The 13,488-nt window shown below is 43.4% G+C and overlaps 1 protein-coding gene across 1 annotated transcript in view; it reads right to left on the bottom strand.

Annotated features, from left to right (window-relative positions):
• The window catches only part of CDH4 (cadherin 4), a 420,515-nt gene that overhangs the window by 23,404 nt on the left and 383,623 nt on the right, over positions 1-13,488 (bottom strand). The window lies entirely within an intron of this gene.

The following is a 13,488-nucleotide window of genomic DNA, read 5'->3' as shown; positions in this document are numbered from 1 at the left end:
TAAACACGCAGACAAATATCACTCAGGAGAGTCAGGGATTGATGTGGGGGGACAAATGATGAATTCACACACCTTCTTGACTGTGTGCTATAAATCTGGAGTCTGGGCTGTGAAGCCGTGCACAGCAGAGTAAAACCAATTAGCTCATTGCAGCCACTCCTAGGGAGGTGTTCAATTGAAATAGATGAATATGGAGATAATTATTCAGGCTTTCTTCTAAATGGAATTCCTTTTTTCTAGTGTGCTTGCCTTTTCCTAGCTGTTTTCAATAAAAAGCTGTGAAAGCTTTTTATGTGAAAGTGCAGCCAGGGAACCCAACACATAGAGTTGCATGCCAGGCTGAGTTTGCCTCCATATACTATGCAACACAATCCCATTGCAAGCCAAATGTTTACCTTTTCCACATGCTATTTAACAAAGATGCTTGAATGCGCACAAATTAATAAACAACTACAGTCTAGCTGCAGCCATCTATGTAAAATGGAAAAAAAAAAAGCAAAAATCTCCTAATAAATCATTAATTGTGATGTGCCTGCCCAATTGCAGCGTGGAAAGAAGCAAATGCCAACCTAATTGATTGCTTCTTATTCCATCTTTATAGGCCTGCATTTTTTATTGTGGGGGCCGAGAAAGCCCAGAGGTGTAAAAAACCTCTAGACTGTACTCTGTGTATCTGTCAATGTGATATTTAGATCAATAATCTTCTTTTTTTCCCCTTACTCCTACTGCCAGTAATTTAGCTTTTCTTTCTAGAAGCCTAATTGCCGTTTTCCTAAGTCTTGCTATCAGTTCTCCGACCTTTAATTTCCACTATTGTTTGCTGTATGGATGACTGTACGAGGTCTGCAGGTTGTCCCGCTGCACGGTTGCCATCAGTTTCTATGACAGCAATATACTGAACTCTGGGTTCTTGCTCCACCTTTGCTGCTGTGCATCAGAGACCACGAATGTGCTCGAATCTCTGCGTTGTGAATAAAGTGACCTGATACATTCTGCATGCAGATCAGATTTTGAAATGCGAATTTCTTAATCCCATTTCGTTAAAGAATTACTCTGGTGCCCTCCTGAATGACGATCATCTTCTAAGCCCTGATGTCTGCGTGATGTTTGGAAGCAGCCCACTGTGCCCAGCTCTGCATTACCCAGGCAGCAGCCCCTGCACCGCACATCCCTGCGTTCACTTGGGTCTGCTCCACACCCAACCCATGCACACACTGACTGCTTTAGATTCTTATATGCCATGTGGCAAATGCTTCCCCAAACATCGTCTATAAAGCCTGACGCACTCCTGCCAGCTTGCAGCTCTGCTCTGCTGGTGTGAGGCCCAGCTGTCACAGAGCTTGTTCTGAAACCAACTGCTTGGGCTGCAGGCATGGCTTGCCATGGGCCATTCAGCTTCATCCAGCCAAGCGCATGTGCTCAGCTCACCGACTTGGGGAAATTCTGCCTCCATGGTCAGCAGTTTGTGTCACTGAAATGCCCCCCACACGTGCAGAGGAGCTCTCAGATCTGCAAGTAAGGCTCTAGGTAATATCCCCTTCTTTCAGAAGCAGCAGACAAAAACCTCATTCATTTCAGCATCTCTGCCTTGAGGAAGGAACGTAGAGGTCTGGCTTTCACCTTGGTTCAGAGTCGTACAGTACTCACCAGGAGTTCAAAGACACGTAATAGTGAAAGGATATTAAAAAACCAAGAAGTTTACACGTCTGACAATAAGCACTAATTTTTTTCATTATCAGATGCTACATTCCTGTGCTGGTCTGAAATAATGCCACAAAAATGATGACACAAGACACTACTCTGCTGCAAGATAGCCTTTTCCAGATAAATATGTCTTATGAAACAAGGCTCAAAGTTGGCATAGAAATTCAGATATTTTATAGAAATGCATTACAACACAAAGGAGCTTTTTACAACGTTCTTATGAAAGGTTTAAAAAGAGATTAAAATTAAGTCCTTGGCACGGCATATAGCCTTGTCAAGGAAAAAAAAAAAAAACTACATTAACCCCGTGTAGGAAAGTTGTACTTTATCTCTATTTCAAAGGCTATAAAGAACCACTTTAATCAACCTACTTGACTTTGGGGACTTACACGTCTCACTGAAACTCATGAAATCTGGCATAGTGTGGTTTCCAGAACACAAAAGCCTTTAATCTGTAACCCAGCACTCTTGTACATTCAAATCCTGATACTATCTCCTTGTTAGGAAGAAAAATTGTGAATTTATCCAAAACGGGATCTCATCTCATCTAAATGATGAAGCCTTTGCAACAGTGACCTTTAACAACTGTTGTACTCAACAATAAAAGATTTTATCATCTCAGGAGCCAATGGAAACAGTGTACGTTAAAAGTCCCATCTGATACACAGCCTTTTATTTTCAAGTTTTAGACACGAATACTTTGAACATTTCATTTGCTCTCTTGTCTAACACACCTTTGTTTCTTGCCTGCAGAATGAGCAGCAGGAAAAGGTAGCTTATACCTTTCTGCAGACTGCTTGATTGTCAGGTGCAATTAGTAATGCTATCTTTTAAAAAATGCATAGGTTTTAAAACAGCTGGAGGCGCCTACAAAAGCTTCATTCTTAAAAGAAAGAAACACACAAAAAAACCCCCCAAAACCCTTTATACATATATGCATTTATATAATGGAACATTTTTTGCACAGATACATCAGTGTTTTACAGCAGCTGACAGCTCTGTGCTTCCCCTTAGCTGTAGCAATATAGGTATCCCAGCCCTTGGGTTGGGGCAGATCCTGAGAGCATCACAAATTGCTGTTACTTGACAAACTCATTAGGTCAACCCAGATCAGTGTTTGAGCCCCATCAGCATGCTGCAAGGTAGCCCTGCAATACTCACTGGGCTACAGAGAGGGAAAAGCTTGAGGAGGGGATGCTGGCAGTGATCCCTGTGCGTGGTGGACACCGTGCATGGATGAGCTGCACAACCTGCACTGCTGTTCCCTGAGCTCTGCACTGTGTTGGCCTCAGCTGAAGGACCTGCTGATCCTTCTGCAACTGCAGGCCAAAAGGAGCAGCCAGAGCTCAGTCCTCCTGGTGCTCACAGGGAGGCATGTAGAGATGTGCACTTCTGAAGAGACATTATGGTCATTTGTATCTGCATTTTCTGCTTGTGTAAACACTATAAATAATGCACTTCTTTAAAAGCAGGTGGCATTCATTCATCTGTTGGAACGTCAGACCTCATACTTCTTTCTCTTTCTTCAAAGTCCGAAGTAGAAAATAACTGCAGTGTTTCAAACACAACCTCAAAAACGTATTTTTTCCAATTTACACATAAACCAGGCTGACAAAAATGATGTGACAGCATCTGGTTCCTAAGTGAGCAAAATGGACTTCATGGATCTGAGTCTGTATTTCTTAGTGAAGTGTATATAGAAGAGAATGTTTCCATTCAGGCCCTGGTAATAAAGTTTCATACTGAAGGCCCTTAAGCTGATAAGTCTGGTTCAGGATTTCCTCAATAACAGCCCATTTCACATAATGAGCTTTTAATTATTTTTTTTCATATTTTAAGGCATATAAAAGCTGCTCATTTGCCTTTGGGATCCAACGATGGATATTTGGGGAAGAGAGAATTTTAAGAGTATGGAAACTGATTTTTTATGCAGGCCATAATCCCAGCATTGAGATTTGACCCAAGATTCCCACGTAGCACCTGTCTGCATGCTACCCAAACCTTCTCTGCATTGCAATTGAAATCTCTGTTGTTTTCAGATGAGTCTTGGAATTAGCACACGGAGGGATTTCCTTACTTTTTAATGACTACCATTGAACTCTGCTGTCAGCTGCTGGAAAACCCATGAGATCTGGTCAGAAAACAAGCAAGCAGAGCAAACCTGTGAGTCCAGGCTTGGGATCTGGTGGAGTCACTGCAGGAGCAATAGAAATATGCATGCCTGCCTTCTTAGAGCAATTCAGAGCACAGAATGATGACTAAATTAAGTGCTGTGTGATTCACAGGACTTGCCACGAGGAAGAGAGGGGAGCTGGATTTTGTTCAGTACGGAAAAGAGCATGTAGCATGTAGAAAAGGAATGCAGTGAGAGATGGGAGGATATCAGGCTGAAGAAAAGAGGAAGCCTGCGTATACTTGTACAATACACCTAGGAAGGAAAGCATTAGTTCTCTGCTATTTTATTGACAATTAAAGCAAGTTCCTGGATAAGGCTGAAGAGTTTGAAAAACTCTCTGATGCACAAAAATTATGTGAAAGCTCTCAAAACTTCCTCCCTGTTGTTAATTCTGTCTGCAGTCTGTGTTCTGACCCTTCCCTCTGCAGCTGGGAGGTGTTAAGGCATCCTGGGCACTTAGAAATGTCTGATAAGAGAAAACTCACAGCACTGCCAAATCCTTTGCTAAATCTCTCTCTCTCTCTCTCCCTTTTTTTTTCCCCAGTATGTCACTAAAGATTTCATAACCAAAATGTGCTTAACGAAATTCCAGATATATATCCTCTTAAAATGACAACGCTTGGAAGCAACTGTTTTTAAGGCAACAGAATATTGATGAATTAAAAACCTACCGACCCAAAGGAGCTGGCCAACTTCAGAAGGGGATTTATCTCAGTTCCTCGCAATAACAGAGTCACAAAACACATTTAAATTTCTCAGGCTTGCATCAGTTCCTGAGACGCCGTGTACTTTTAAGGTAATGACATAATCCACTGCAGAGAGGTATTTGCTGGGACACCTGGCAGAGGTGAGACGTGCCTGCAGGGCTGTGCCAGGGTGAGCACTGAGCTGTGCATCCCAATACCAGCTCTGTGCTGGGAGCAGAAGTGGGGCACTGGGATCAAACCTTCAAACACACTATTGTGCACTGCCACAGCGCTGTGATGGGTACACACATGTGCCATATTGATACAGGTGCACTCATCCCACATTGATAGCAACGCTACGAGACAGGAGAGCACCGTGCTGCACACTACAGGTGAGCAGAGGTTTATGAGATATGTGCTGTGGCTCCTGGATTTGCTCACTGCTGTGCTGAGAGCAGGCAGTGCATGGTGCTGAGGGAGCAGCCCCCAGGTGCTGCAGGAGCTTTAATTGGCTGCGATTGCGTTCTCTCATACAGAGAGCAGAGGTGGCATTATTCTTGATTTTACACCAAGCAGTACATGTGTCCAATTTGAGAGAGACCAATAGAGCTTTTTTTTTTTTTTAATATTCTTTTTTTTTTTTTTTTTTTTTTGTGACACAAAATTGAAATCTGTAATGAAACTATCGTTCCCATTTTTTAACTCACTGGTCTTTGGCAATTTAAACTCCAAGGTCTGAAAAATTCATTACCACTAACTTCCATCAAGGGTGTTCCTGAAACCAAAATTACTTAATCAACTCAATTTAGCTTCTTGTGTAGACCTAATTCAGAAAAACTTTATCTTCTTGAATTGTTATTGCAATTAATTTCCCCCCCTTCTTTTTCTACAGCAGACGACATTTCAGTAATTAGATATTTTATAAAAATGAGTTATTCATTCAGGGTAGCTTCACTTTTATATTTGATTAATCATATTACCACCGAGGTCTGGAGTTTGTCTCGAAGGAAAGTTTAATGACCTCATTTTAATCCTTCTTTTAGCACCAGGCAGGTATCAATGAAGAGAAATAAAATGATCTATTTTTCCTTTCTCCTCCCCCCCCAATCTTAAGATTACATTTGATGGCCTCTCCCCCCTCCGCATGACTGACCCATTTACAAGGAAGACTCTATCTGATTCCAATTAGATTTAGGACAGAATCAGGCTAAACAGAGCCCTGAACTACGCCTTAAGAACTAATGCTCAGTGTAATGGAGAGGAACTGGAACTGTTTCTCCAAATGGCATTTGGTTTAAAGTACAGTAGATGATTAATTTGGTGATAATTTGAAAATGAATGTACTGAAAGGATATAAACAAAACAAAAGCCACTGTAAGTTGAGGTTTTGATTAATGGAGTCTATTAGTAAGAGAATTCTATCAAGGAAACCACATTCCTTTAATAAATGCATATATACACATACAGTGTAATGGAGTAATTCACATAACCGCAATTTATCTGGAATAGGGATCTGGGTTTTATTGATGACTGTATCATATCAGTATCTATCTATGCTTCATCTCCACCTGCACATGTATTTATTTTTGTGTATCTGTGTATACACATCTTTGTATCTCTCTCCATCCTGTAGAATACTCTAAGCAGTCATGAAGATATTTCATACCTCCTGCCCAATACTACACTGATGAAACCATAGAAGAGGCTGATGCTCCTGTCAAGATATGGTGAATTACTGTTTCATTTTACTCATTTTAGATGAAAGAGGTAATAATAAAGAGCAGAAGTTGAGTAGATACAAGTACCATGCATGGCTTGTTTCCCACAGCATGGCATTTGAAGGGTCCCCAGGCACCTCCAGATGCTGTACTGTGAAGAACACAGGCATCACCAGCCCCCTGTCCTCAGCTCCTGGCACCCCTGGACCCACGATGGGCTCTCATCCCTAGCAGTCTCAGCTTGCAAATGTGCAGAAATCTGACAACAGATGAGGGATTGAAGCCCCACAGAACAAACTACCCATTTCCTCAAACTACCCAAATAATACACACCAAGCTGTGAAATCTGCACCTTGGGGGGAGGCTCCCACTTAACCCATCTCCTGGGCACTGATGGACAGGTTCACACTTCCATGGGGACCCCCATCCCAAGGGCAGCTCATGACAGCAATGATCCCCATCCCAGTGTAATTACCTCCCTGACCAAGGCCAACCTGCATGTCCACAGCAGCAAAGTCTCACAACATTCACGCAGTGAGTTGTGGGCAAGGCTGAGATGAGATGGGAAAAAAGAACAATTTTTGTGCTGCTGCTGTCCTCGTTTTCTACTGTTACCTCCTGTCCCTACATCTGTATTCTAATTCATTGCTTATGACAATAAACAGTGGCTTTCATCAGGACCTGCGATGTAATGAGAGGCAGAAAGTCCATTTCAAAGTATAAACACTGAATTTTTATTTAGGAAAACTGAACTCATTTGTACGTTTTAGACTTCACCGACTACATATTTAATTGAAACGCACACAGAATTAGGTAGGTGCTCATATGCTGCTGGGCATATTGGATTCACTTGAATACAATAACTTATTTCAGTTAGAAGATGACAGTTCTATAACAGCCCGAGCTTTACTGCGTAGTTCAGCTGAGCTTCGTTTTGATTGGAAAATAGCAAGCAAACACAGTCACTGGGGATTTTCCATGAAAGCACAATTGATTCTTAACAATAAATCCTGTCTGCAGGACTGCACTGAACTCCTGGGTTTGTTTTTAGCTGTCCTGTAAAATTCTCACCACACTATTAGGTTTCTCCCCTTGCCAGCTCTGACCTGCACTGTTCACCTTGATTTTCTGGCTCCTGAGACAACTGCCTCTAAATTATGCCACAAGCATTTTGATGATTTTAAAGTACTGTGGCATGCAGGCTCATCTACATCCAAATGTCGCTGCAGACTTTTGAATGGCACAGGTGTAAAGTTGGGCACCATTCAACGAACTGAACGGGCAAAGGCACTGTGTACCTGCATGGGAACACGGGGTGTGTGGTGCCTGGGGTTGAAGTCCAGGTCTCAGAATCACAGAAACACCAAGGTTGGAAAAGACCTACAAGATCATCCAGTCCAACCATCCACCTATCACCAATAGTTCTCACTAAACCACGTCCCTCAACACAAAATCCAAACGTTCCTTGAACACCTCCAGGGTCGGTGACTCCACCACCTCCCTGTGCAGCCCATCCCAGCACCTGACCACTCATTCAGAAAAGTAGTATTTCCTAATGTCCAGCCTAAATCTCCCCTAGCACAGCTTGAAGCCATTCCCTCTAGTCCTATCACCAGTTGCACTGGAGAAGAGGCCGGCCCCCAGCTCACTACAGCCTCCCTTCAGTAGTTATAGAGAGCAATAAGGTCTCTCCTGAGCCTCCTCTTCTCCAGACTGAACAATCCCAGCTCCTTCAGCCACTCCTCAAAAGGCCTGTGCTCCAGACCCCTCACCAGCTTTGTTGCCCTTCTTTGAACCCATTCCAGGGCCTCAAGGTCTCTTCCAGGTCTGGACATGTGCCCAAGCCATCGGAGACAGTTATCTACCTTTGCCTGCTGGTTTTCCCAGCATCAGCTGTAAGGTGTCTGTTTAGGACAGTCCTGCGTAAGTATCCATTTTTCTGCCTGTGGGAAAGTGCAGAAATCCCTTTCCTGCTGGATTCTCCCTTCAATGCATAGAAAAGATGAGCATGCAGTAGAAGTGATTTCTCATACTGCTCATGTCCTGAATACTTCCTGGTGCATCTGGCTATAAATGCGCTTAGGAAACCCCAAACCACTTGCAGACTTACTTGGCTTCCTGTTTTGGTTTCCTGTGGCCATTAAAGATAATTTCTCCAAATTAGGCCTATTTACATTTTTGCATCATAGTCATTTGAAAAAAATCAGTATTTTTCAGCTGGAATGAAAAGCTGAGGGTTTTCTCTGGCACTTGTTACTCCTGAAATCCCTGCCAAAGGCAGAACTCAGTGCAGGGTGCTGGACCCCGGCTAAAGCATTTGTGCAATTCTTTGCCACTTGCAAACAAGTCACCACTATTTCACAGCTCAAGTCAGCAATGTCTGCTGGACAGTGGACAGTGTTGCTCTTTCACTGGCTGATTCATGGCTGCATTTTGATTTCAGTGTTAACATGAGCACAAATGCACATAAAGGAATAGAATTTTGGCTTGCTCTTGTTTGCTTTTCTGTAATTTTGGAAAGTTTGTAGAGCAGGAGGACTCTTGTTCAAGACATCTGGATGACAACATACAGCTCTGGTCAAAAGAAAGAAATCTGAGCAGAGCCTGGCACAGAACAGTCACTGATATAACCATTGGAATAGAAGTTGTAGTGCAAAAAGGGGCTGGAGGTTGGCTGGTTTAGCTTCACAAAAAGGTGTATCAGGGTGGAGATAAGAGAAAATGGAGTGGAAACATCAAGATAGGAGAAGGAAGAACTATTTATGGTGAAGCACACCTGCGAGGCACTGAGAACCTGCTTCAAATTTCAAATCACTTTCCAGAGTGCATTCATTAGCATTTTCCACAGGGCTCCAAGGAGCCAAAACACCTGCAGAGACAGAGGTCAGCAATTCTTGGCAGTTCCAAAACCTGAACTCCTTTAGCCTGGGACTCTGCCTGTGTCATTTTGCCCACGATGCACCAAGCTCACTACTGATCGATCCCATCTTGGGTGAGCCAGGCTCTGAGATCTGTGCTAGTAATCAAACAGCCTGGTTAAAAACTATCAAGGACTGCTTCTCCTGATGCACTCACAAATGCTTGTTCCTCCACTGATTAGCTAAATCCACTTTGCAAACAGATTAACCTCACCCAGCAACACATCCCCTTCTGCTAGTAGACAAACCTCCTCGGCTCTTCTGCTTTCACAGCCAGCTCTGGCCCTTCCCAGCCCACAGGGCTCAGCACTACCCAACACTCGCTCCTAAACCTTCAGAGCTGTTCCCAACAGGAGATGAGCCCGAGAGGCAGAGGGGAAGCGGAGGCAATTCTGGAGCCGACGCTTTAAAATATGCTCTACTGGGTTCAGCCTCGGAAGAGGAGATTCTCAAAGCTGTGCCAAAGGGCAAATTTTAAAGTAGCTTTAAATAAGACCTCCTAAGGCTCAGGAGCTTAAAGAACTTGAATAGCCCAGTTTCTTCCTTTTTTTTTTTTTCTCCTTTATTTTATTTTATTTTATTTTTTAAAAGGAGAGGTTGATTGCCAGCCAGGTTTTCCCCAAAATCCACAAGCTCAACTAATTGCAAGCACTTCAGCCCTGCAAAATAATATTTCCCTTACATGGGCCACTATAAAAACAAGTTCTGCACAGTAGGCAAATTTAAAATAACTTTTAATTAACATTTAAGACACAGAAGTCTGATCATGCAAATTCATCTGCGTCTCCTCTCTGCGCCTGATTGTTCCTGATTGAATATGATAAAAATAGACTTTGTAAGAGTCAAGTGTAGGCATGGGTTTCTTTTACTTCTCCTCCCCTCTGATTATGCATTTCCTTAGATAAAGTGGAAACCCTCGGATGGAGATTATTGGTACAGTGGGTCATGCTGGAAAGGGCATCCAGCTTGACAGAAGCATTAAAGGCATTCCTTCCATGAGCCAAAAAATGCCTCCACCTCGCGTAAAATCTCACCTGAGAGTATCCAGCACTGTTCTATCTCAGCTGACACTTAATCTTTGGAACACCAACACTAATTTCAGTGTGCCTCCTCTGTATCTGAGGTGAACATCTGCCCAGGGGCTCTGTCACAGATCTATACTAATGTGGAAAAAAATGCAACGTGCCTGCACATAGGAGATAAATATTCGAAGGGTGGCAGAGGAATTTCCACACCATTACAAAGTGTCAGAGAACACAACCGTGCTACGAGCAGCAGGACACTGCATAACAGATGGCACATGGATACTGCTAGTAGCAGGTATCTACTAGCAGTTGGAGCAAGTTCCCTAGAGAAACTTCCTACAAGGTCTTGATGCAATGCAAAGTCCAGCTAAAATTTCACCATGTCATGTCAGCTGATGATCAGGCAGGTGCAAACCCACCAAGAATGCCACAGGAATGAATCAGCACAGCTGATCACTCTGAATGGAAAACTTGGGCATGGTAGATGAAACTTTTCCAAAGCATTCCAGACCCCACAGGAGTAGGCTGGTCGGGCACGTCTCAGAGAACTCCTACTGCTGCTCTGTGGCAGAGGAAAGAATTGAATCCCTCCATTTATTTTTGCAAACTGCAATGTCACATGAAGAACACAACACAAAGAGCCGGCTGCTGAAGTCCCTTAGCTAGCCAGAAGAGCATTCCCTGGCTCACAGACCTGCACTAAATCATTAAGACTGTCCAAAATAGCTGTCTATGATGTTTACAGCATCATAGGATACTCCACTCTTCTAGCACAGATCTCTTTCCCACCGAGGCAGTATCTCACGAGATATCTCCCCCCGTTAGTTGCTCTCTGATGCTTCTCAGCATGGCCAAATAGCATTGCAGATTGAGGATGCATTCACCCTCATAAAAACCAGAGCTGAAAAGGATTCATGGAGGTCACCTCATCCTTGCTGTGCCCCAGCACATCACAGTTTGATGCTGGTAGTCCTAGGCATGCTGGCCAGAGCTGGCTGTGACTCTGCTGATGGAGCTGCTGGGCTCAGCATTAGCAACACATTTCAATTCAGAAATATTCCCCTCAGAGATTCTGATTTTTTTTCCTCACCTTCTAACTTCATAATCCTTCATATGAGAATGCAGAGATTCTTCTTCCCCTGTTATTCTGTGGGATCTTCCCCTGGACTTTCAGCTGATGTAGTAAAGGATGTGAAAAACCCATTGATCCACTTTCACAGAAGCAAATATCCATTTTGGAGTTTTATAGGTATCTTCAATTTGTACATTTAAGGATCTTCTGAGTGATCCTATTGCTCCTTTTTCACTTCTCCTCCAGCTCTGCACTTTGATCACAGCCCACCTGGTTTTAAATGGCTCTTAAAGCAAAACATGTGGGCAGCCCATTCCCTCCTTGTGTCTGGACTTCCACCTCAGTCCCATGCTACGCCCAATTACTGCCACGATCCCAACTTCCTGACCATCACAGTGGCTGTGTTTTCCTCTACTGTCCCACTGCTAAGTTTTACACAGCAACATTAATTCCTGCTGCTGAATACATGAGCTGTGACACCAGCATGTTGCAGAATCCTCCCAAGCAACGTTCTTATCCAGTAATGATGAAGACCAACCCCTCCCCACCCCCAGCTGTATGACAGGTAATTTAGGAGCACCATAAGATTGGCCTTTCTGTGCTTCAGGGCCGAACACAGTCACTCCAGCCCCTTTCAGCTGGCAACTTCCCAAGAGCAAACTGTTATTTTAGCTATTTGGTCATTTCAATACAGGAGTATTTTTATTTAAAAAAAAAAAAAAACAGCTCTCTCCAAACAGTCTCCAGTCTCAAAGGAGACCATGGGCTTTCTTACCCTCTGAGAGCTGTAGGTTTCCTGGAAAGAGATTTTTGCCTTTTTTTAGAGGTGTTAAAAAGCAGATCGGACAATTTGAGGACAGTGAGGAGATTCAGCTTCATTTTAAGAAGACTGATTAGCCCAGTGCAGTTCTCTGTGCCAGGGAAAAACCATATTGTGCTTCCATACTTGATCAGAGAAATAATGGTACACAGCAGCCATGCTAAGAGGAAGAGTAGCATCTTCTCACCCATTTAACACAATCCTATGTGCATTTCTCTTGATGAACTCCATTCCTTTTAGGTCTAACACACACTGAAATGTAAAACACCTAGGATTCACCTGAAAGCAGATTTCCCTTATCTTTCTTTCCATCAGATTCAGCTTTGGCAAATATTTTAAATACCCTGGTTCAGATATGGACCACCACAGGGTGAAGCTCTGCAGAAGGCACTGCAAGAGACTTCACCTCCTGTCTTTCTTCTGGAGCCATGACCAGGCAACTTGGGTCATCTGGAACTTGTGCTTAAGTGTTGTGGCCACTAGATGTCATTCCTTTTTCACTCAAAAGAAGAGCTATTCACCTGGTAGAATAACCTCCCTGCCAAATATTAGCAAGCCTGTATGGTTTTACTGAAAGTCCCATTGCCCGGGAATTGCCAAACTCTGTGAGACAGCCCCTAAAAGCCTTCCCAGGGAAGACATTCCATGCTGGCACGAGAAAGGAACACGTGCCCTAAGCTTTGCAGCACATTTTTGTGGCTCCCCACAACCATATGTATCATATGTAAGGAGATATTTAATGACAGCTTTACACTACAAAGCTCAGTGTGTTCACTATGACAGATAGGAAGCACATGTGTTGTTGTAAAACCCAAGCTCTACCGGCTGAAACAGCAACACAGGCTGCAGGCTGGCAGCCCATTTTTGACTCAGGAGAAACCTAGTGCTGCCCGTCTTCTGAGAATCACAACACAGACACTTCCACTGTCTGGGAGATGAGCACACTGTGCCCAAGGGCTCAGAATCACAGAACAGTAGGGGCTGGAAGGGACCACTGAGGTCCCTGTGGAGAGATGAAGGCAGGATCCCACTGCCAGCATGAAGCCCAACTGGGCCCGTGGTGGCATCAGTTGGGCTTTGCATGACTCCCTGGAGCTCTGCTGCATATTCACAGTCTGTAAGGGTGTAACTAAGGAGAAACTCCAGCACTACATGAATAAATATTTGCATATCCTGTAAGGCGGAATGAAAATTCAGAATAATATAAATAATAAACACATTCCTCAAAGAACATTCAGTGACACGAGCACAATGCAGTTTTGACTTTCTGTATTCTCAGTGATCTGGTATCAGTTCTAGACAAATCATTTGCTCCTCCTGGTTTAAAATGATATGAATATAGACAGTGGCTACACAGTGTTTTCTCATT

The sequence above is a fragment of the Meleagris gallopavo genome, chromosome 22 (assembly GCF_905368555.1).
Source record: "Meleagris gallopavo chromosome 22, MGAL_WU_HG_1.1, whole genome shotgun sequence".
Classification (NCBI taxonomy): domain Eukaryota; kingdom Metazoa; phylum Chordata; class Aves; order Galliformes; family Phasianidae; genus Meleagris; species Meleagris gallopavo.
The sequence above is the reverse complement of the archived record's forward strand: the minus strand, read 5'-3'. Positions and strand labels throughout refer to the sequence as shown.